Raw genomic sequence first — 22,308 nt, 5'->3', positions numbered from 1 at the left:
GATAGTTGGCCACTTACTCCTACGTGTAGGCTAAACCAGATTAAAATATAACTGGAAAAGGTTTAAGAAGATAAATGTAATTCAACATACACAGGGTTAATTTGAGTTATAAGTAAATATGTGAATAGCAGAGATTTTTAAAAGCACTTTGTAAGCAAAAAAACATTTTGTGAATTACTTTTATTAAATCAGTGAAATATGTTCATGTCTTCAAAGAACTAAAATTAAATGTTATACAGAGGGAAATGGAGAGTAGCCTGAGAAACTTCACTGATAAGGAGTAAAAAATTCTTATGAAAAATTCTATATGATAGAAGAAAATGGATCAATCATGTAGAAAGAAAAATAGCAGGTAAAGAATCAGATTGTTCTATTGGCCTATTCCTTATGATATCAGAGGAAGTCAAGAAAGATTTCCAGCATGTTGAGTATATCACCTGTAACAAACATACAAGAGGACATGATTAAAAACCATACAGGAATATAATAAAGATAACTATACTCCCTAAACTAATCTATTTATTTAGTGCTATAACAATCAGACTCCCAAGAAACTATTTTAATGACCTAGAAAAAATAACAACAAAATTCATATGGAAGAACAAAAGGTCGAGAATTTCAAGGGAATTAATGAAAAAAAAAAATCAAATGAAGGTGGCCTAGCTATACCTGATCTAAAACTATATTATAAAGCAGCAGCAACCAGAACTATTTGGTATTGGCTAAGAAATAGACTAGTTGATCAGTGGAATAGGTTAGGTTCACAAGACAAAATGGTCAATAACTATAGCAATCTAGTGTTTGATAAACCCAAAGATCCTAACTTTTGGGATAAGAATTCATTATTTGACAAAAACTGCTGGGAAAACTGGAAATTAGTATGGCAGAAGCTAGGCATGGACTCACACTTAACACCACATACTAAGATAAGATCAAAAGGGTCCATGATTTAGATATAAAGAACAATAAATTAGAGGAACATAGGATAGTTTACCTCTCAGACTTGTGGAGGAGGAAGGAATTTGTGACCAAAAAAGAACTAGAGATCATTGTTGATCACAAAATAGAAAATTTTGATTACATTAAATTAAAAAGCTTTTTTGTACAAACAAAACTAATGCAAACAAGATTAGAAGGGAAATAACAAACTGGGAAAACATTTTTACAGTTAAAGGTTCTGATAAAAGCCTCATTTCCACAATATATAGAGAACTGACCCTAATTTATAAGAAATCAAGCCATTCTCCAATTGATAAATGGTCAAAGGATATGAACAGATAATTTTCAGATGATAAAATTGAAACTATTTCCACTCATATGAAAGAGTGTTCCAATTAAGACAACTCTGAGATACCACTACACACCTGTCAGATTGGCTAAGATGACAGGAAAAAATAATGATGAATGTTGGAGGGGCTGTGGGAAAACTGGGACTATTGATGCATTGTTGATGGAGTTATGAACGAATCCAACCATTCTGGAGAGCAATCTGGAATTATGCCCAAAAAGTTATCAAACTGTGCATACCCTTTGATCCAGCAATGCCACTACTGGGCTTGTATCCCAAAGAAATACTAAAGAAGGGAAAGGGACCTGTATGTGCCAAAATGTTTGTGGCAGCCCTTTTCGTAGTGGCTAGAAACTGGAAAATGAATGGATGCCCATCAATTGGAGAATGATTGGGTAAATTGTGGTATATGAATGTTATGGAATATTATTGTTCTGTAAGAAATGACCAGCAGCAGGATGAATACAGAGAGGCTTGGAGAGACTTACATGAATTGATGCTGAGGGAAATGAGCAGAACTAGGAGAACATTATACACTTCAACAATAATACTGTATGAGGCTGTATTATGATGAAAGTGGATATCTTCAACAAAAAGATCTAATTCAATTCCAATTGATCAATGATGGACAGAAACAGCTACACCAGAGATGGAACACTGGGAAATGAGTATAAACTGTTTGCATTTTTGTTTTTCTTCCCAGGTTATTTTTACCTTCCAAATCCAATTCTTCCTGTGCAACAAGAAATTCAGTTCTGCACATATATATTTTATCTAGGATATACTATAACATATCTAACATGTGTAAGACTGCCTGCCATCTAGGGGAAGGGATGGAGGGAAGGAAGAGAAAAATCAGAACAGAAGTAAGTGCAAGGGATAATGCTGTAAAAAATTACCCATGCATATGTACTATCAAAAAAAATTTATAATTATAAAATTAAAAAAAAATTTTTAAATAAAATAAAACCTGACGTCAAGCACTTATCAACTATACAAGTCTGGGCAAGTCACTTAAAAAAAACCATACAGGATGGGAATCATGATTGAGTTTGATCTGTGTTGTTGACATGAATTTTTAAAAGAATGATATTATAAGGTCCATCCACAAGTATTTGAGGATATTTTGTTTTTACTTTTCCTCTCTTCCTCATTCCTTTCCTTTCCTCACTCCTTTACCCAAAAACCCTTCTCTCATAACAAAGCATAAAAAAGAAAGAGGAAAAGCAAAAGCAGTTTAGTAAAACTAACCAGGATATTAACTGAATCTTATGATATATGGAATATATTGCAAAAGAAGAGAAGTGTACTTTCTTATCTCTTTTTGGGGGACAAATTTGTCTATTATAATTAGATACTTTCAAAGTTCATTTTGTTCTTGTTCTTTTGCATTTAAGTTGTAGTTATTATGTTTACAGTTTTATTTACTTAACTTTACATTGACTCATATAAGTCCTTACATACTTTTCTGAATTTTTAGTCATTTCTTTACATAGTAGTAACATTTCATCACATTCACAATTTGCTCAACTATTTTCTAATTATGAACATCTCAACTTATTTCCAGAACTTGTTCTTACAAAAGAAGTTATAAATATTTCAGTATATGTGATGTCCTTTTTTTCTACCTTTAACTTAATTTAGGTTCATACATAACAGCAATATTGCTGAACCAAAGGATTTAGGTAATTTATTTATATTTAGCATAATAGCATGCTCACAATTTAATACATTAGAATTATTTTGGGAATTCAATTTCCAGAATGGTTGGACTAATTCACAGTTTCACTAACATTATATTTTAGAATCAAAGAATTTGAAAATTGAACAAATCTGTAGTAGTCATTTTGTCCAACCAATAATCGAAAGGAATCCCCCTGTTATATGCCTGAAGACTTTCAAAAAAGAGGAAATCACAACTTCTTAAATCTGTCCATTTCACTTTTGGACACCTTTAATTGTTATTAATTTTTTCTCAACATCTTTATTAAATTTCTTTCTTTGTAACACCCACCCAATGTTTTTGTTTGTACCACGGGGAGACCCAAACAAATTAAGTCCAATGCCTCCCCTAACAGATTTTTCAAATGCCTGAAAACAGCCATCTTATCCCCATTCACCATTTAATAACATTTCTTGTCTCCAAAATAAGCATCCATTATTTCAACTAATTTATATATGACATACCTTTAAGACCTTTCACCATCCCATTGATATCCTCTGTACAATCTTCAACTTATCACTACCCCTCTTGCACTGTGGTCTTCAGAACAGGACTATCATCTCCTTTTTCCTAGAAACTAAAGCACTCCTCTCCCTTCCTTCCTTCTTTTTTTTCCTCCCTCTCTCCTTCCCTCCCTCCATCCCTCTTTTTCTTCCTCCTTCCCTCTCCCCCCCTCTCTCTTTTCATTTCTCTCTCTCATTACACTTTTTAGTTAATTGTGTTTTAATATAATATTTTATTTTTCCCTAATTATATGTTAAAACAATATTTAACATTTTTTTAAAGTTTTGAATTCCAAATTCTATCCCTCCCTCTTCTCTTCCCCTCCCTGAAATAGTAAGCAACATGTATATGTGTTTGCGTGTATTATATATATTTTATATTTATGGAATCGTGAAAAATATCTCTACATTTCTAGATTAGCCATTTTCTACAAGAAGACTAAAATAAAAAGGAATAAAAAAGATAAAGCAAGTAAAAATGTTATGCTTCGGTCTGTATACAGACAGTATCAGTTCTTTCTCTGGAGATGGATAGCATGCTTTATCATGAGTTCTTTGTATTTGTCTTCGATCATTGTATTTCAAAGAATAAGCTTATGTCTATCTTAATGCAGTCTAAGATCAAATCACCTTTTCAGGTGTCACATCATGCCATATTGATCTTATTGTTCAATAAAACCTACAGAGTGTTTCCAAATTGATAATTAGCCATTCTACCCATCTTATATTTGTGAAGCTATTTTCAGTTTTGGTTTTGGTGTTTGTTTAAAACTTAATATTTATGTCTATTAAAGTTCCATTTAATTCACTCTAATATTCTAGATGGTTAAGAACTTTCTATATCCTTATTCCACTATCTAATATATTAGGTACCCCGCCAACATCTGTGTAATCTATCATTAATGTGCTTGTTTTGCTACAGCCCTTCAAACATTGTCTATTAGTATTTTTGCCATCTTCATCAACTTGCACAGTACAAGGAAAGACATTAGAATTATTTGGAGTCAGGAAGATCTGAATTCAAATCTGATTTCAAACACTTACTAACTTTGTTATTTAATCTCAGTCTCAATCTCTTCGCCTATAAAATGGCAATAAATAGAGTAGCTACGTAGCTACTTCCCAAAGTTGTTGTGAACACCAATTGAGATAGTATTTGTAAAATACTTTACAAATATTATATGAATATAACAAATGTATACTGTTTAAATGTCATAATCAAATAAATAATTATTTAATTAGTTATATTTATCTTTATTATCTTTGTTGTTATTATTTATTTCATATTAGGTGGTACAGTATATAGAATACTTGACATTAGAATGACTGAAGTTTACATGTAACCTCAAATACCTACAAGCTCTATGACTCTGGTCAAATCAATTAACCTGTTTGCCTCAGTTGTCCCAGTTCTAAAATGGGGATAATAACAGTGTCTACCTTACAGTATTTTTGTGAGATCTGAGATATTTGTAAAGTGCTCGGCACAGTGTCTAACACATAAGAGGTACTATATAAATGTTTATTTCCTTTACCTCTCCCCTCATCATCATTATCCTTATTACAAAGAAAAGGCAACTGGGTTCAGAAAGAAGGTCATTGGCCATCTTCAAGATATCAGCTCATTTAAAGAGTGGAATGAATAGAATATATAACTTTAAGTAGAGAATGAATAGATAAAGCATGGAAACATTAGATATAGTTTAACTATAGGTTCCATTAATACATTTATCTGTCTTTGAAGTAAAATTGTGGAGTTTGGCCCTGCAGGAATTCCATTGACTAATACATGCCTAAAAGACATGGAGAATAATGACTCTCAAATAATTTTTTTGAACTGTGCAAGCTCTGTTTGAGAAGACAGAAGGAATCTGTTAAAATTGGATTTTGTTCTGGTCCCACTGACAATCCCTCTAACACTAATAAGGATGGTAAGTTTCTAACATAGCCAATATGAATGGTCAATAGCAGGAAATAAAATTGCAAATGGGAACCTGAAAATTATGAACAGATCCTTACCAAAATCAAAGGAGCGCAATTTACAAATTGTATTATATATTAAGTAAAATTTACATCCTTGGTAATGGGATGAATCAGAAGAATCCAACTGTCAAGTTTCTGGTCCTAGGATATACAAATTCTAAACTTCCACAGTTACATACAAGTCAAACATCAAAAAAGTGCTGATAACTTTGTAATGATGAGTTTTGAAGTTTTTCCAATAAATTTGAAATGATTTGGATAAGTTAATGAACTACCCCTAAGATGGCACTGATAGAAATTGGTCTATTTCCTCTAAAAAAAAAAACAAAAAAAAACTATTAAAATGAGACTTCAAACTGTCCCCTACCTCTTCTTCCTGTACTCTTCTATTTCCTAAGGATCCATGATATTTGAGTGTTCCCTACTCTAACCTATAATTACATAAGTGATTCAAAGCCTCTCCATCTTTTTCTTCATGCTTCCTGTTTCCTCTTACCATCACATTTTTCATGCTATTTGCCTCTGTAGCTTTTTGCCATTCATCTCTGTATTTTCTATGCTGTTTACCCTCATACCCTTTGTGAATATTAAAGTGTTATTGCCATTTCCCACTGCCAAATATGGCCTTTCTTGGCATGTTCCCAAAAATTTAAGCATGTCTTCCTCCATTTCATAATTTCATAAATTAATTATCAATTCAGCATCACTTCCATTTTTGGTCTTGATAACATTACAAGAAGAAAAATATTATGGTACTTTGACTTGAAAGTAATTTCTCTCTTTTAGAGAAGAAAGAGATGAGATAAAAGCCGTATCTTTTAATGGATTGAAAGTTCACTGCAGTCAAAAAAACTGAATCCAAATCCAATTGCTGATATACTGTCTCTGAAACCCTGAGAAAGTTACTTAAATTTCTCAATTGATCCCACCCCCACCCCCAGGAAAACTTTAAAAACTATTGGTTCCAGAGAAAATGCCATCTATATTGGTACAAAAAATTGCTGACCACAAGCTTTCTTTATGATGAAATCACAGGCATGGAACCTGTTTTTTAAAAAGGTGGGGGACCTGAACATGTTTTATGGGCTATGAAAAGGGAGAAATAAGATGTTTAAAAGAAATGGGTAGTTTAGAGATTAAAATGACAAAGTAGGAAGGGTGGTTGCATGAGACTAGACTAAAGGCTGAAGAAATAAAATAGTGATTTTTCATATTTCATATTAGATGGTTTCAATTTTCTTAGTAAAACAATAATAACTAATAATAATAATAGTTTTATAAGGTTTACAAAGCATTTTAGAAATATTGTTTTATTTTAACATCATAACAATCCTGGGAGGTAGATATTATTATTATCCCCATTTTGCATATGAGAAAACTGAGGCAAAAGAAGTTAAATGACTTGCCCAGAGTCACATACCTGACAAGTATTTAAGACTGGATCTGAAATCAAATCTTTTTTATTCTAAGTCCCACACTTTATCTACTGTTTCACATAACTGCCTCCTGGCTATCAAAATAAAGGGGTGGTGTCTTATTCTGAATATTATTATAGAAAAGCAATAGCTGATACAAAAAAATTAAAACTTAATGAAAGCTTAATATACAAATTTGGAAATAAAATATGAAAGCTCATCCATTTTATGGGGGAAATGTAATGATAATAATCTGGTGTTAAATTTTGTCATTGACTTTTAAATTATTCTTAAGTACTAAATATCTAAAGAAATGAAACTGACTGTGATACTTTCTAGCTATATGATGCTGTCAATTAACTTTTCTGAGGCCCTGTATATATAGCCAATCTCATAATAGGTGGGTTTGGACAGATGCAGTGAGACATAGAGTTAGTTACATGTGACCTCCCTTGCTCCAATTATCTCACTAAGCACCATTCTGGAACTCTTGAGTAAAATACCCAAAGCTTCTGGGGTTCCGGGTTTATAGTGCTTTTTTATATAAAGATTCTTCCAAGCTATCTGTGACGTTGTTAATGAGGTGAGGGGATCAGGGAGCATGGACCAGTAGCACAAAAGGGAATAGAAATTCTAAAAATTAACCAGAAAAGCTCAGTATATGAAAGGTAAAATACAAGCTTTCTGGAAAGTATCAGCAGATATTTCATAAAAATTGGGTGCACTTTAAGCAACTTACGCATACCAGAGTTGTATTACAATAGCACAAAGAGAGTGGAATATATCTCTCTCGTTACTCACTTTTTCAAAGATCTTTAGTGAATTTTGGTAGAAACACATGCTTACATTTATGATGATAAACTTATCAATTTTTTCTCTTTTAAGTACAATCTTAACATTTGCTTTTCCCTAAGAGGACTTTTTTTGAATGAATAAAGTGGCAACTACTTTGTGATGTGGCATTTGGAAGCACCTTATTTTGCCTATTTAAAGGACAAAAGAGGTCTATGTGCTCCAGAGCATAACTTATAAAGGATTGCCCAATTTGGTCTGGGGATCCTCCAGGTGATTTCCAAGATAGTTTATTGCCATATTAAGATGGAAGATATGACAATTAATACTAAGACTTTTATTTCTGGCATTAATTTTATTCAATATGTTTGATAAAAACCAGACATTACCTCATCATGTATTTCATCAAAAACAGTATTAACCTTCCCCATCACTCGGACTATGTTTCTGTTTGGGTTTTCTGCAGCAGAAAAAAAAAAAAAAAAGAATAGATAGGTTAAATATTAATAGAGGCTTTTGCCTTTACCTGGTATTTGGAGCTAGGTAATTAGAAAAGCATTGATTTAAAGTATTTATTCCTATTTTCAATAATCAAAAAATCAATTGTTTTATTGAATTATCTTAGAGGAAAAATGGAAATAGCTATTTTATTCAGTTGGCCTAGTTCACTTTAAAAATGCACTTTGGACTTTTGACAGGAAATAATAACAGCTCTTGGAGACATAACTATTTAGGGGAAATGAGTAATCATGTAAAAGCAGATGATGTGAGCTGAATTATTACTATTGTGTCCACAGTCATAAGAAAAACATTTTCCTTAACAAAGATAAATGAACAATGATGCTTACCAAAATCCTATCCACCATTTAATTCAATCAAATCTATCTCATCCAATTGAACATGTTTTTGAAGACCCAAGTATGAGAGTTGGCCTTTATAAGGGGAGAGAGTTATTCAGAACATAGAACAAAGGAGGAGAAAATGAAAGATGGTGTTAACTTTTGAAGCAATGAAAAGGAAATAAGTTGGAACTCATGGACCTTGGCATATGTTTTCTCAGAAAAGTAGGATATGAAAGGGAATGATGAGAGGGAATAATAGAGAGTTGATTTATAGAAAATTTAAAGAGAAGAGAGAAGAATAGAAATGGATGCCATGGGGAGTGAGTGAATAATGAATGAATAAAAAATCTGTCATGTAACAAAGAGAGCCCAGTTAAAAAGTAAGCTCCATAAGGTTGCAATGGAAGCAAATGACATCATTTTAAGATATTTTTGTCCAGCAGTATATAAGTAGGAGCAGAGAAGGAAGAAAGTGAGATTCACTCAGATTTAGGGCTTGGCAATGGGGCAAGAGGGAGTGTGCAGTTACACTTGGTCAATTACTGAATAAAGACAATGAAAGAATAGATTCGAAATCAGAAGAGGGGTCTTAACTGTGAAAAGAATGAGAGGTAGAAAGGCTGGAAGTCACAGAGACTATGAAGAAGAGCTTTAGAAAGAATGATACAAAGGACAAGAAAGATAGAAGTTTTGATCAAAGAAACTTCAGAACAAAATTCATGAAGATCACAAAATTATGGAAAATGTTAAGATCTAAGATATAGCCATGGTTGTCATCTCTAAGGTAAAATGAAGATATAATTCATGAAAATTGAGATGACATATAAAATAAGAAGCTTAAGTATATAAAGGATCATATGCATGTATATTAAAATTCTTATACAGGAAGATAGGAAGTAGAAGAGAGAAGTGGAATGGAAATGGAAGACTGGAAGGGTAGAATGGAAGATTGTAAGGTAGGAGTAAAACTTAAGATTCTACTCCTGGCTCTATACTTTCTCTTCCATGCCACAGAACCGTCTTTATCCAAGAAATATTTTCTACTCTTAGATTTCTTATACTAAAAGTATACTTGTTCCCTGAATCCCTTCCTTTGACTAGCTGGTTTCCCCAGAACCTAAATTTAAGGACAACATCATTGCCAGCAAAGTTTTCAGCTTTCTGCACACTTCACTACTGAATAAACTTTTTCTACTACATCCATATTTGGGCATTTCTCTTTTTTATTTTTTAAAAAAAGTTTATAGGTAAGTTGTAGAAAGGGCAAGATTTCAAGAGGAGATGGAGTAGGAGTTTACTTTAGAAGCTCAGACGAATATACATAAATACAGAGATGAAAGAAGAAAGTATTTTTAAAATTTTATTTATTTTTAATACATGTTGCTTTATGAATCATGAATCATAGGAAAAGAAAAATCAGAGCAAAAAGGAAAAGCCATGGTAGAGGTTAAAAAAAAAAAAAAAGAAAAAAGTGAACACAGCATGCGGTTGATTTACATTCAGTCTCCTTAGATCATTTTTTTGGATGCAGATGGCATTTCAGTAATTGACCAAGTGTAACTGCACACTCCCTCTTGCCCCATTGCCAAGCCCTAAATCTGAGTGAATCTCACTTTCTTCCTTCTCTGCTCCTACTTATATACTGCTGGACAAAAATTTCAGATCACTGAACCACTGAGAAGAACAAAGCCTTTCATAGTTGATCATTGCACATTCTTGTTGTTATTGAATACAATGTTTTCCTGGTTCTGCTTTTTTTGCTCAACATCAGTTCATGGAAATGTTTCCAGGTCTTTCTAAAATCAGCTTGTACATCACTTTTTACTGAACAATAATATGCCATTACCTTCATGTATCACAATTTATTGAGCCATTCCTCAGTTGATGGGCATCTACTCATTTTCTAATTCTTTGCTACCACAAACATTTTTGTACATGTCGTTTCTTTCCCCTCCTTTATGATTTCCTTAGGATACAGACCCAATAGTGGCACTGCTAGATCAAAGGGTATGCAGTTTTATATCCCTTTAGGCAGAGTTCAAAATTATCTCCAGGAAGGTTGAATCATTTCACAATATCAAATGCTTTTGATCAATGCTGCTTTATATTATAGTTTTAGGCCAGATACTGCTAAGCCACCATCCTTTGTGGATTTTTTTTTATTACTAATTCCCTTGATATTCTTGAGCATTTCTTCTTCCAGATAAATTTTGTTATTTTTTCCTAGTTCTATAAAATATTTTTTGGCAGTTTGATTGGTATGGCATTAACTTAGGCAGAATTGTCATTTTTATTGTATTAGCTCAACCTACCTATGAACAATTGATATTTTTTCCAGTTGTTTAGATCTGATTTTATTTGTATGAGAAGTGTTTTGTAATTATGTTCATATAGTTCTCGGATTTCTCTTGGCAGGAAGACCCTCCAAAATTTTATTTTATCTACAATTTTTAAAATGGAATTTCTCTTTCTACATCTTGCTGATTTTCTAGGATTCTCTAAGTATATCATCATATCATCTGAAAAGACTGATAGGTTTATTTCCTCATTGACTTAATTTACTTAATTTCTTTATCTTTTCTTATTGCTAAAGCCAACATTTCTAGTACAATGTTGAATAATAGTGGTGAAAATGGGTATCTGTTACAAATAATGCTTGCTTTGCATTTTAGATAAATACTGCTTATTATTTTAAGGAAAGCTCCTTTAATCTCTGTGCTCTCCAGTATTTTTTAGTAGGAATGGCTGTTGTATTTTTGTCAAAATACAGCTGCATTTTTGGCATCTATTGAAATTATCATATGACTTCTGTTGATTTTGTTATTGATATGGTTGATATGGTAATAGTTTTCCTCATATTGAACCAGCCCTGCATTCCTGTCATAAATCCCATTTGGTCATAGTATATGATTCTGCTGATAAATTGTTGTAATCTCTTTGCTAATATCTAATTTACAATTTTTGTATCAATATTCATTAGGGAGATTGGTCTATAATTTTCTTTCTCTATTTTGTCTCTTACTGGTTTAGGAATCAATATCATATTTGCGTCATAGAAGGAATTTGGCAGTACTCCTTCTTTACCTAATTTTTAATCTATCTTCACCTGGCCAGTTTAAAAAATATTTTCGTTGCATTGTGGTCTGAAAATGAAGCATTTACTATTTCTGCCTTTCTGCATTTAATTGTGAGGTTTTTAATGCTCTAATACATGGTGAATTTTTGTGTAGATGCCATATGCTGCCAAGAAAAAGTTGTTTTCCTTTCTTTCTCTATTCAATTTTCTCCAGAGGTCTGTCATATCTGTCATATTTTATCAACCTCCCTAGCTTCTTTTTTGTTGATTTTGTGATTATATTTGTCTCATTGTGAGGAGAAGGTTGAGGTCCCCCCACTTATATAATTTTGCTGTAAATGGCTTAGAATCTTCTCTAGGAATTTAGCTTCTCTACTATTTGATAGTTGTGTGCACTATGCATTTGGTACACATTTAGTTTCATTACTATTTCATTGTTTACAATAGTCTTTATCAAGATGTATTTTCCTTCCTTATCTCTTTTAAGAAAATCTATTTTTATTTTCACTTTATCTGAGATCAGAATTGCTACCCATGCTTTTTTTCTTCAACTAAAGTATAATAAATTCTATTCCAGACTTTTACCTTTATTTGTGTCTCTGTGTTTCTTGTAAACAACATATTATAGGATTCTGTTTTTTAATCCATTCTGCTACTCATTTCTATTTTAAGGCAGAGTTCATTTCATTTACATTCAGTTATGATTGATTATCAGGTCTGTATTGCCCTCTAGTTTTTTTTCTACCTGTATATGCTTTTGTTCTCTCTACCCTCTTCTTAGTAGTGCTTTTTAACTCATCCCACCCTTACCTTATCTTCTATCCCCTTTTCCTCCTTTTCCTTATCTTTTTCCCTAGAGTTCTGCCCTTCCTTTCATTTTCCCTCTCTTTTCTTTCCTCTTTCCTCTCCTATTTCTTTATCAGATTAAATATTCGTATCCAACTGAATGATTAAGTTATTCCCTATTAGAACCAAAACTGATGAGATCAACTTCCAACAATACTCATCTCCCTCCCCTCTTTCCTTTGATTATAATTGTCCCATTATACCTCCCCAGTCCTCTTTTTTCCAGTGCAGGCCTTTCCCCACTCCTTAATATATTTTTCTTTAGCAAAGTTGCTGGGTACAAAATAAATCCACATAAATCTCAGGATTTTTATACATCACCAACAAATTGCAACAGCAAGAGATACAAAGAGAAATTCCATTCCAAACAAATGTCAAGAGCATAAAATATTTGGGAATCCATCAACCAAAGAAAAGTCAGGAATTATATGAGCAAAATTACAAGGCACTTGCCACAAAAATAAAGTCAGATTTAAATAATTGGAAAGACATTCAGTGCTCTTGGATAGGCCGAGTGAATATAATAAAGATGACAATACTCCTAAACTAATCTATTTATTTAGTGCTATACCAATCAGACTCCCAAGAAACTATTTTAATGACCTAGAAAAAATAACAACAAAATTCATATGGAAGAATAAAAGGTCGAGAATTGCAAGGGAACTAATGAAAAAAAAAGTCAGAGGAAGGTGGTCTAAGTGTACCTGATCTAAAGCTATATCATATAGCAGCAGTCACCAAAACCATTTGGTATTGGCTAAGAAATAGACCAGTTGATCGGTGCAACAGATTAGGTACAAAGGACAAAAAAGGGTACAACTATAGCAATCTAGTATTTGATAAACCCAAAGATACCAACATTAGGGATAAAAATTCATTATTTGAAAAAAACTGTTGGGAAAACTGGAAATTAGTATGGCAGAAATTAGATATAGATCCACACTTAACACCATATACCAAGATAAGATCAAAATGGGTCCATGATTTAGGCATAAAGAATGAGATCATAAATAGATTAGAGGAACAGAGGATAGTCTACCTCTCAGACCTGTGAAGGAGGAAGGAATTTATGACTAGAGGAGAACTAGAGATCATTATTGATCACAAAATAGAAGATTTTGATTACATCAAACTAAAAAGTTTCTGTACAAACAATACTACTGCAAACAAGATTAGAAGGGAAGTAACAAATTGGGAAAATATCTTTACAGTTAAAGGTTCTGATAAAAGCCTCATTTCCAAAATATATAGAGAATTGATCCTAATTTATAAGAAATCAAGCCATTCTCCAATTGATAAATGGTCAAAGGATATGAACAGACAATTCTCAGATAATGAAATTGAAACTATATCCACTCATATGAAAGAGTGTTCCAAATCACTACTGATCAAAGAAATGCAAATTAAGACAACTCTGAGATACCACTACACACCTGTCAGATTGGCTAAGATGACAGGAACAAATAATGATGAATGTTGGAGGGGATGTGGGAAAACTGGGGCACTAATACCTTGTTGGTGGAGTTGTGAAAGAATCCAGCCATTCTGGAGAGCAATTTGGAACTATGCCCCAAAAGTTATCAAACTGTGCATACCCCTTGATCCAGCAGTGCTACTACTGGGCTTATATCCCATATATATTGATTATATTATTAAAAAAAACCTCAAAAAAATAAAGCAAAAAAGTATGCATCAATTTATATTAAGACTCTATCAGTTTTTTCTCTGCATATGGACAGCATTTTTTATTGTTAAATCCTTCTGAATTGTTTTCGATCCTTGTGTATTGCTGAGGATAGCTAAGCCATTTACAATTGATCATTATACAGTATTGCTATCACTATGTACAGTGTTCTCCTGATTTTATTCAATTTACTTTGCATAAATTTTTAGTTCTTTCCAGGTTTTTCTGAAAGTATGCTGTACATAATTTCTTATAACAAAATAATATTCTATGCTACAACTTTAGTCATTTCCTAATTGATGGGCATCCTTTCAATTCACAATTCTTTGCCACTGCAAAAAGGGCTTTGTACATATAGATTGTTTTATTTTTAAAAAATCTTTTTGGAAGTTATCAAACTGTGCATACCCTTTGATCCAGCATTGCTGCTATTGGGCTTATATCCCAAAGAAATACTGAGGAGAGGAAAGGGACGTGTATGTGCCAAAATGTTTGTGGCAGCTCTTTTAGTAGTGGCTAGAAACTGGAAGATGAATGGATGTCCATCAATTGGAGAATGGTTGGGTAAATTATGGTATATGAAGGTTATGGAATATTATTGCTCTGTAAGAAATGACCAGCAGGAGGAATACAGAGAGGCTTGGAGAGACTTACATCAACTGATGCTGAGTGAAATGAATAGTACCAGAAGATCCCTGTACACTTCAATGTTGTATGAAGATGTATTCTGATGGAAGTGGATATCTTCAACATAAAGAAGATTCAACTCACTTCCAGTTGATCAATGATGGACAGAAACAACTACATCCAGAGAAGGAACACTGGGAAGTGAATGTAAATTGTTAGCACTACTGTCTATCTACCCAGGTTACTTATACCTTTGGAATCTAATACTTAATGTGCAACAAGAAAATGAGATTTACACACATATATTGTATCTAGGTTATATTGTAACACATGTAAAATGTATGGGATTGCCTGTCATCAAGGGGAGGGAGTAGAGGGAGGGAGGGGATAATTTGGAAAAATGAATACAAGGGATAATGTTATGAAAAAATTACTCATGCATATATACTGTCAAAAAATTATAAATAAAATAAAAAAAAATAATAAAAAATCTTTTTGGGATGCTAAACTAAGTGTTATTTCTGGGTCAAAGGGTATATACAGTTTTATAGCCTTTTGAGCATAGTTTCAAACTTTTCTTCAGAATGGTTACTTCCACCCACAGAGTGTTATTGTCTGAATTTTCCCATATCCCTTCCAGAATTTATTTTCGTTTTCTGCCATATTAGTCAATCTACTAGATGTGAAGTTGTGCCTCAAAATTGTTTTAATTTTCATTTCTCTAATGAGTAGTGATATATTATTTTCCACATTACTATGGATAGCTTTTATTTCTTCATCTGAAAATAGCATTTCATATCATTTGACCATTTATTAATTGAGGAATGAATTGTAGTCTTAAAATATAATTTGATTCTCTATAAATTTGAGAAATTACGTTTCCATTAGAGAAATTTGCAGTAAAGAAATTTCCCCCAGTTTTCTGCAGCATTTGCAACAATGGCTGCATTGGTTTTGTTCATGTGATAACTTTTTAATTTAATACAATCAAAATTATCTATTTTACATCCTGTAATGCTTTTTATCTCTTACTTTATCTCTTATCTTCTTTCCTCATCCATAGATCTACAGACAAACTATTCCATGCTTCCCTAATTTTTGTATGGTGCCATTTTTATGTTTAAATTATTGAATCTATCCCACTTCTGTTTTATGGATGAGTTTATCCCATTCACACTAACACTTATGATTATTAATTGCATATTTCTTTCTATCCTATTTTCCTGTTTATGCTTCTCTCTCTCTCCTTTCATTATCTCTCCTCTAAAGTATTTTGTTCTCAAACATTGCCTTCCCCAATCTTCCTTCCCTTCTATCACTCTCCCTTAAGTATATATATATATCCCCTTCTCCTACTTTTCCATTAAGATTTATTTCTCTACCCAATTCAATGTGTATATCATTCTCTCTGTGAGCCAATTCTGACTTGAGTAAGGTTTAAATGTTGCCCATTACCTCACCTTCCCTCTCTACTGTGAAAGCTCTTTTGTGCCTCTTTTATGTGAGATAATTTACCCCATTCTACTTATCCCTTTTTCTAGTACATTCATTTTCCTCATTTTTTGTGACTCCTTTAAAATAAAAGTTAGCCATACACAGATAGATAGTTATGAGTCTTCCCTCTGCCCCCCGGGGAAAAAGTTTTCCAACATAAAGGTCCCTGAAAGTTGTGTGGAATATGGCTTGTACCAAGTGTTTTGACAAAGAGTTATCAGGAATATTATAGATGAGGGCACTATCATAAGTCCTAGTAACAAAAAAATTTTGTTACTCAATCTCATTTGAATTGAATCTCTAAAATGAAGAATTTTGCACTAAAAAAAATATTAGCCTTCTCAGTGACATGGGCATATAAAACATATAAAACAAAGCTTAGGCAAAATAGGTTGCCACTTTTCTTGTATGATCTAGACCTCTTAAACTTGGCTGTCCCATCAGTCTTCCAGAAGTGCCTGAACTCCCTCATTTAAGATATTTGGTCAAACCTTTGAAGGGCTTGTTTATAAATGCAAATATTATTACTGGAGCTGAATGTCACAGTAACCCTTTAGCAGAAATTGATACATTAAGGTTACTTATCAAAAAAGAGCATAACTGAAGGAATCATAAACAGAAGAATGAATTTTTGATTGGAAGGTCAGAAAAATTTTGCCAAGTCAGGACAAGCCCAGATGTGGCACTGCAGAAGGGGTCCCCGGGAAGTCAGAATACATGAGGACACGAGACATCTTACATGGGAGAAGAAAGTTATCAACTGGTTATAGGAGAGATGCCAAACAAAATGATATTTTATTAGGCCTGATTAGGAAACAGGCCAGTCATACCAAATAAGTGCTATATTTAAGACAGTAAATGGAGGTTCATTATTTTTAACAATGGGAGGCCTTTTTAGAGCTTTTGTTTATAACATCTATTTGTCTACAAGGTCAAGAAAAACAAGAAATCATGTAAACTAAAAGCATAGAATTTGAAAATAGATAAATTGATCATTTGAAATATTTTTTAAAGTTAGTTACTAGCTCAATTCATTATGTCTTTGGTAAAATGAAATATGATAAGTCAATTTATATTGTATACATAATGTATACATATGTATATATACATATATATACATAAGTACATATATAGATACACACATATACAATTCATTGAATATACATTCACATATACACACACATATATATAAATATACACATATATGCATGTGTACACTCACACTGGACCTGTGATTCCATTTGTAAGGGGAACTCCCTAGGAGTTCTCTATCAATGAAGATCAGCAATTACTTTGCAACTAACAGTTTTAAAAGAGTTGCTCGGGACACGAAGCTAATAAGTCACTTGTCCAGGGTTCCCACAGCTAGTGAATATCAGAAGTTGACTCTTTAGTCACTATTCTTTCTAGCTTTCATAATCTACTGTTATTACCCAGCAAAATCCAGAATAGATGGGTTTTAATTCAAAATAATTTTGGAGCCTTGCGGACACTATTGTAGCTCAAATGTAATATATATATATGTAGTTGATATGTAGTTCACTTGGTTTTTTAATTGAAGAATTCCATTTTTTTTCTATTTAATTTTTTTCTGTGCCTTTTTTAGGGTATTTCTTTATAATAAATTTCCCTATCTCTACTTTTTTTTCAGTTTGGAAAGTGGGAAAATATTTCTTTTTGACAAATTAGCTCTGGGCACAGGGTTGTTAAGGCACTTTAATAGTGAATGTAAAATATAAATGGATTATTAAACTCACAAAGTTACTTAGACAACTGTGGGAAAATGATCAAACAGCCAATGAATTCAGAAACTTATGATGTCAGTGGATAAAGGTTTATAGTTGTATGGCCTCCTTTCTAACATCTGTTTCAGGATATTGCTTATTTTATTTTAATAATGTGTAGGGCAAAAAAAATTAGAGAAACACTAATTTGGATAAAGATAGAGTTGTCTTTTGAAACCCAAGCTGTTCCTCACAATAAAGACTGCCTGAGAAATGCAGGCAAATACAAATAAAATTATCTCTTTTACCCCAATCCCTTTATGCCAGCAATGACAGGAGGCTGTTGTTAAAGCCATTCATATGATGAGGAAGACATCAAGACAACTGTTACAGGCGACAATGACTCCCCACCAAGAATCACATGAAAAGGCAGATGTGCATCTGCTCTCCCAGTAAGAAAGAAAAATATATAAATTAAAATAAGATTAATTTTCCTCATTTTCATCTGGATGAAAGTTGACAGTTATTGTTTCCACATGTACAATGCCATTATAGGTATCAACAGTGGATGAAAAACAAACCCAAAAACATGTTATTTCTTTTCCTTTGTTAGTTGTGTTGTTAATTCTTGGAAGGAGTTGGAGGCTAGGAAAGAGGCTAGAGAAATAAGTTTCTGTAGTTGAATGAGGTAATTATTTACTTACTTGAATAAAATGTTTTCAACCAAAGTACAAATCAAAATATAAGTTCCATCTTTTCAATCTGTTTTGGGGAGTGAATGAAATAAAACAGAAAAATAGGAATCTGAATTAGCAGCCATTTAGAATGTTTCTTCATAAAGCCATTTCCTAATGTGAAGCATTCTTAATTATCATTTCCCAAAGCAGAATTTTAATTGTATATTGTAGGACAGGAAAATCTTAGTTTCCTGAACTGAGGTGCCTCAGATCAACAATCCTCCTCTTTGATATCTCACTCTGCTTTAATATATCTAGTGAGGAGGAAAACAAAGACTTCCAAAGACAACACAATCCATTTTTGGATAACTATTTAACTGTGCGGAAATTTTCTCTTATATCAAATCTAAATTCCCCCCCTTGAAACTTCTGCATTTGGCTCTTGTTTCTGCACTTTGGGGTGGTAAAAGGAGAATCATAACAAAATCCTCTTCCACATGAAAAGCTTTAAAAATTTGAAGACAGTTAGCTATTCTGTGCCTTCTAAGTCTTTTCCATTCTTAACATCCTTAGAAGCTTCAACATTTAGCACTCTTCTCTGGGCTCACTCCTCAATTCTAATTTGCATTTGGGGGACTATTATTCTTTTCTACTCAAGGTCCTAGGGGAAACATGAGGGTCCTAGTATTGTCACTTATGAACTCCAGTGTTTCCTCAATTAGCTTTTATGAAAAAAAAATGTATGATAATAAGGAGTCTTTGGTAAAATGAAATGTGATGAGTCAATTTATATTGTATACCTAATGTATACATATGTATATATACAGGAGCACATATACATATACATTCACATATATACTTATATATAAATATACACATTCATGCAGGCATGTGTACATTCACACTGGATCTGTGATAATTATAATGATATAAGCAGTTCATTTAAATATTCCCCCAAATTAATAGTGCACTTTCCATTTATATATATAAGATCTTGGGAAGGATGCGTTCAAAATTAAACAACAATAAAGCAATAGAGAGACACACATGGAGAGAACACATGTGGCTAATGGTTTTCTCCCAACTCCTAGTCATTAAAGTTCTTTTCTCCCTTCAAGGAGTCCTCATGAAGTTTCTCTGGGATGTAGCTGTCAACTGTACTATAAGTTATCAATGCCTTTATAGACTCTTCAGCTAGCACTTTAATTTATTACCCAGGATCATGATACCTGAAACTGCCTCTACTCTTGATTGATTGTGTTCTTAATTCCACGTTAGTTGTTTCTTCTGGTGCTCAGTGTTACTTTCTCTGGCAGATTATTCTACTAAATCTGGTCCCTAGTGGAACCTCTGATGGGATTTAAAACTCTTCCAATTTTACCTGGTCACCTCAGTCCGGACCCCTTCTCATTTTCCGAAGAGGATGAGGAAATACAGAAGAAAAAAAAAGTGTTAATACTCCCAAGACAACCAGGTGGTGTACTACAGACAGCTACCCCACCTTTATTCAGCAATTCAAATTGAACCTGCCTCATTGAATGTCCGGAAGCAAAAGAGTGAAAAATTCATGAGTGTTCTGTTTTGTAGGCACACTCAGTTTCATCCTGGAATCTCCTAAATCATTAATTTTTCTAACTCTGTTGCCAATTAGCAATATAATATAGCAACAAAACACATAGCAACAAAACCTTAGTCACATATGAATAAAAATAGGCTTCCAAAGTTCCTAATGTTCAGTTAGAATTAGGCAAGGAATATCTGTGCATGTTTTGTTTTTTGTTTTTTTTAATAACTCACCAAGAAGGGTAAATACAAACATACTCTTTTTAGTCTTCTCCCCTCTTGAACCTTCATGTATCTGGAGTACACTCATTCAAAAATGAATATAATTATTGGGGAGAGATATATAGGTGGGGAGAAAATATTGAGAGACAGATAACACATAATTAAGTATGCCTGTGAAGGGGAGTATATTTAGTGAACACATATGACCAGGGCACATATGTGTTGGACCAAATGTCTACTGTCTCCAATGGTATAGTACTGCTGATGTCTTCTAGTAATGTTCCTGTTGTGGTCCAACCAGACGTATTCTCTGCTGATCTTGAGGTCTTGTCTGTACAAGTAATCTCTACCAGTTGCATCAATTCATCTTCTCTGCCAGATGCTTCTCTATCAGGGTCTTCAGTCCCAGGTTCTGGATCAGCTAAAATCTTTTCTTATCTCTTCAAATAAAGTATAGGTGTTGCCTTCTCCTTTAATGTCCATAGGCTTGTTTTGGTTCTTTTAGAAAAGACAGAAACTGTTGCCTAAGAACCAGGAAAAAAAGTTTCCTTCCCAGTTCTTCTTTATTGCTCTCTCAAAAAAATTGGCTCTGAAAATTCCCATCCTCCTAAAGGAAGATTTTAGGCCCTCAATTACTGAGATTTTTTTAGAATAAAGAGGAGGTTCTTCTCTATTGGATAACACTCAAATTTAATTTTCCTTTGGATTCCTCTTGGTCCCAGGGTTTAGGTTCCTGTGCCAGAGATCTCATCCTAGTTGACAATGAAGATTGTGTATAACTTCCAATTTTAGTCTCTGAAGGCTATACTATAATCTACACAATTTTTTATGTGTAATGATTACCAGACAATTCTTGAGTTCACCGTTCCCCAGAGCTCAAAACCTTAAATCTCTTTGTTTAGCTTATGTAGTTGAATAGAAGGATGGAAAGGTAAGGAACAAGCTAAATACAGTGTACAAAACCCCTTCTACTTGCCTAGCTACATTTCTGTCCTTATATATAGTAATATGACCAAAAATGTAAAAAGGGCTTTATAACATCCATTACATAACAAATTAGTCTGACCTACTTTCTAGAGCTTCTATTTGTATAGCCAACTGTAGGTGACCAAGAAAATGAAGTAATCAGCTGTACATTCAACAATGGTGAAATATTTCTCTTTAATCTGGACCTTCATTTTCCAAATAGATTTAAATAGCTAGTCAATGTAGAGCCACAATAATGTATAATAGATTTATATTTCTGACAATCTAACCCAAATGTAGAAGAAAATAAAACAATATTGATTAAAATAATAGTAAAAAATAAATTATGTTTCAGTTCAGATAATTAGCTATATATATAGGTATAATTTAAAATCAAATACTGATATTGAACTCTAAGAACTTTTAAAACAAAACAGCAGCAAAGTACTCAAGAGAGATTGACTGTGGCACAGAACACAGATGCTCTCTTTTTATTATCTTATTTATTTATTTTAATACAAATTACTTTATAAATCATGTTGGGAGAAAAAAAAAATAAGAGTAAAAGGAAAAGACAGAAAAAAGAAGTGAACATAGCATGTCTTGATTTATATTCAGTCTCCATAGTTCTTTTCCTGGTTGAAGCCAGCACCCTCTATCCAAAGTTTAATGGTATTGTTTTGGATCACTGAACTACTGAGAAGAACCAACTCTTTCTTAGTTGATCATTGCACATTCTTATTGTTACTGTATACAATGCATTCCTGGTTCTGCTTGTTTCAGTCAGCATTAGTTCATGGAAATATTTTTGCACATTCTTACTGTTACTGCATACAATGTATTCCTGGTTCTGCTTGTTTCAGTTAGCATCAATTCATGGAAA

At 32.9% G+C, this 22,308-nt stretch overlaps 1 long non-coding RNA gene across 1 annotated transcript in view; it reads right to left on the bottom strand.

Moving 5' to 3' along the window:
- Positions 1 to 261: 261 nt before the first annotated feature.
- Positions 262 to 22,308, bottom strand: part of LOC141566278 (uncharacterized) — a 134,448-nt gene continuing 112,401 nt past the window's right edge. Inside the window, exons 4-5 of the long non-coding RNA XR_012489273.1 lie at positions 8,094 to 8,164; positions 262 to 437 (exon numbers count right to left, since the gene is read on the bottom strand). This is a non-coding gene — a long non-coding RNA (uncharacterized LOC141566278). The remainder of the gene's footprint in view (positions 438 to 8,093; positions 8,165 to 22,308) is intronic.

This window comes from Sminthopsis crassicaudata, chromosome 4, assembly GCF_048593235.1.
Source record: "Sminthopsis crassicaudata isolate SCR6 chromosome 4, ASM4859323v1, whole genome shotgun sequence".
Lineage (NCBI taxonomy): Eukaryota > Metazoa > Chordata > Mammalia > Dasyuromorphia > Dasyuridae > Sminthopsis > Sminthopsis crassicaudata.
Note: the sequence above shows the minus strand (reverse complement) of the source record. Positions and strands in the feature narration are given on the sequence as shown.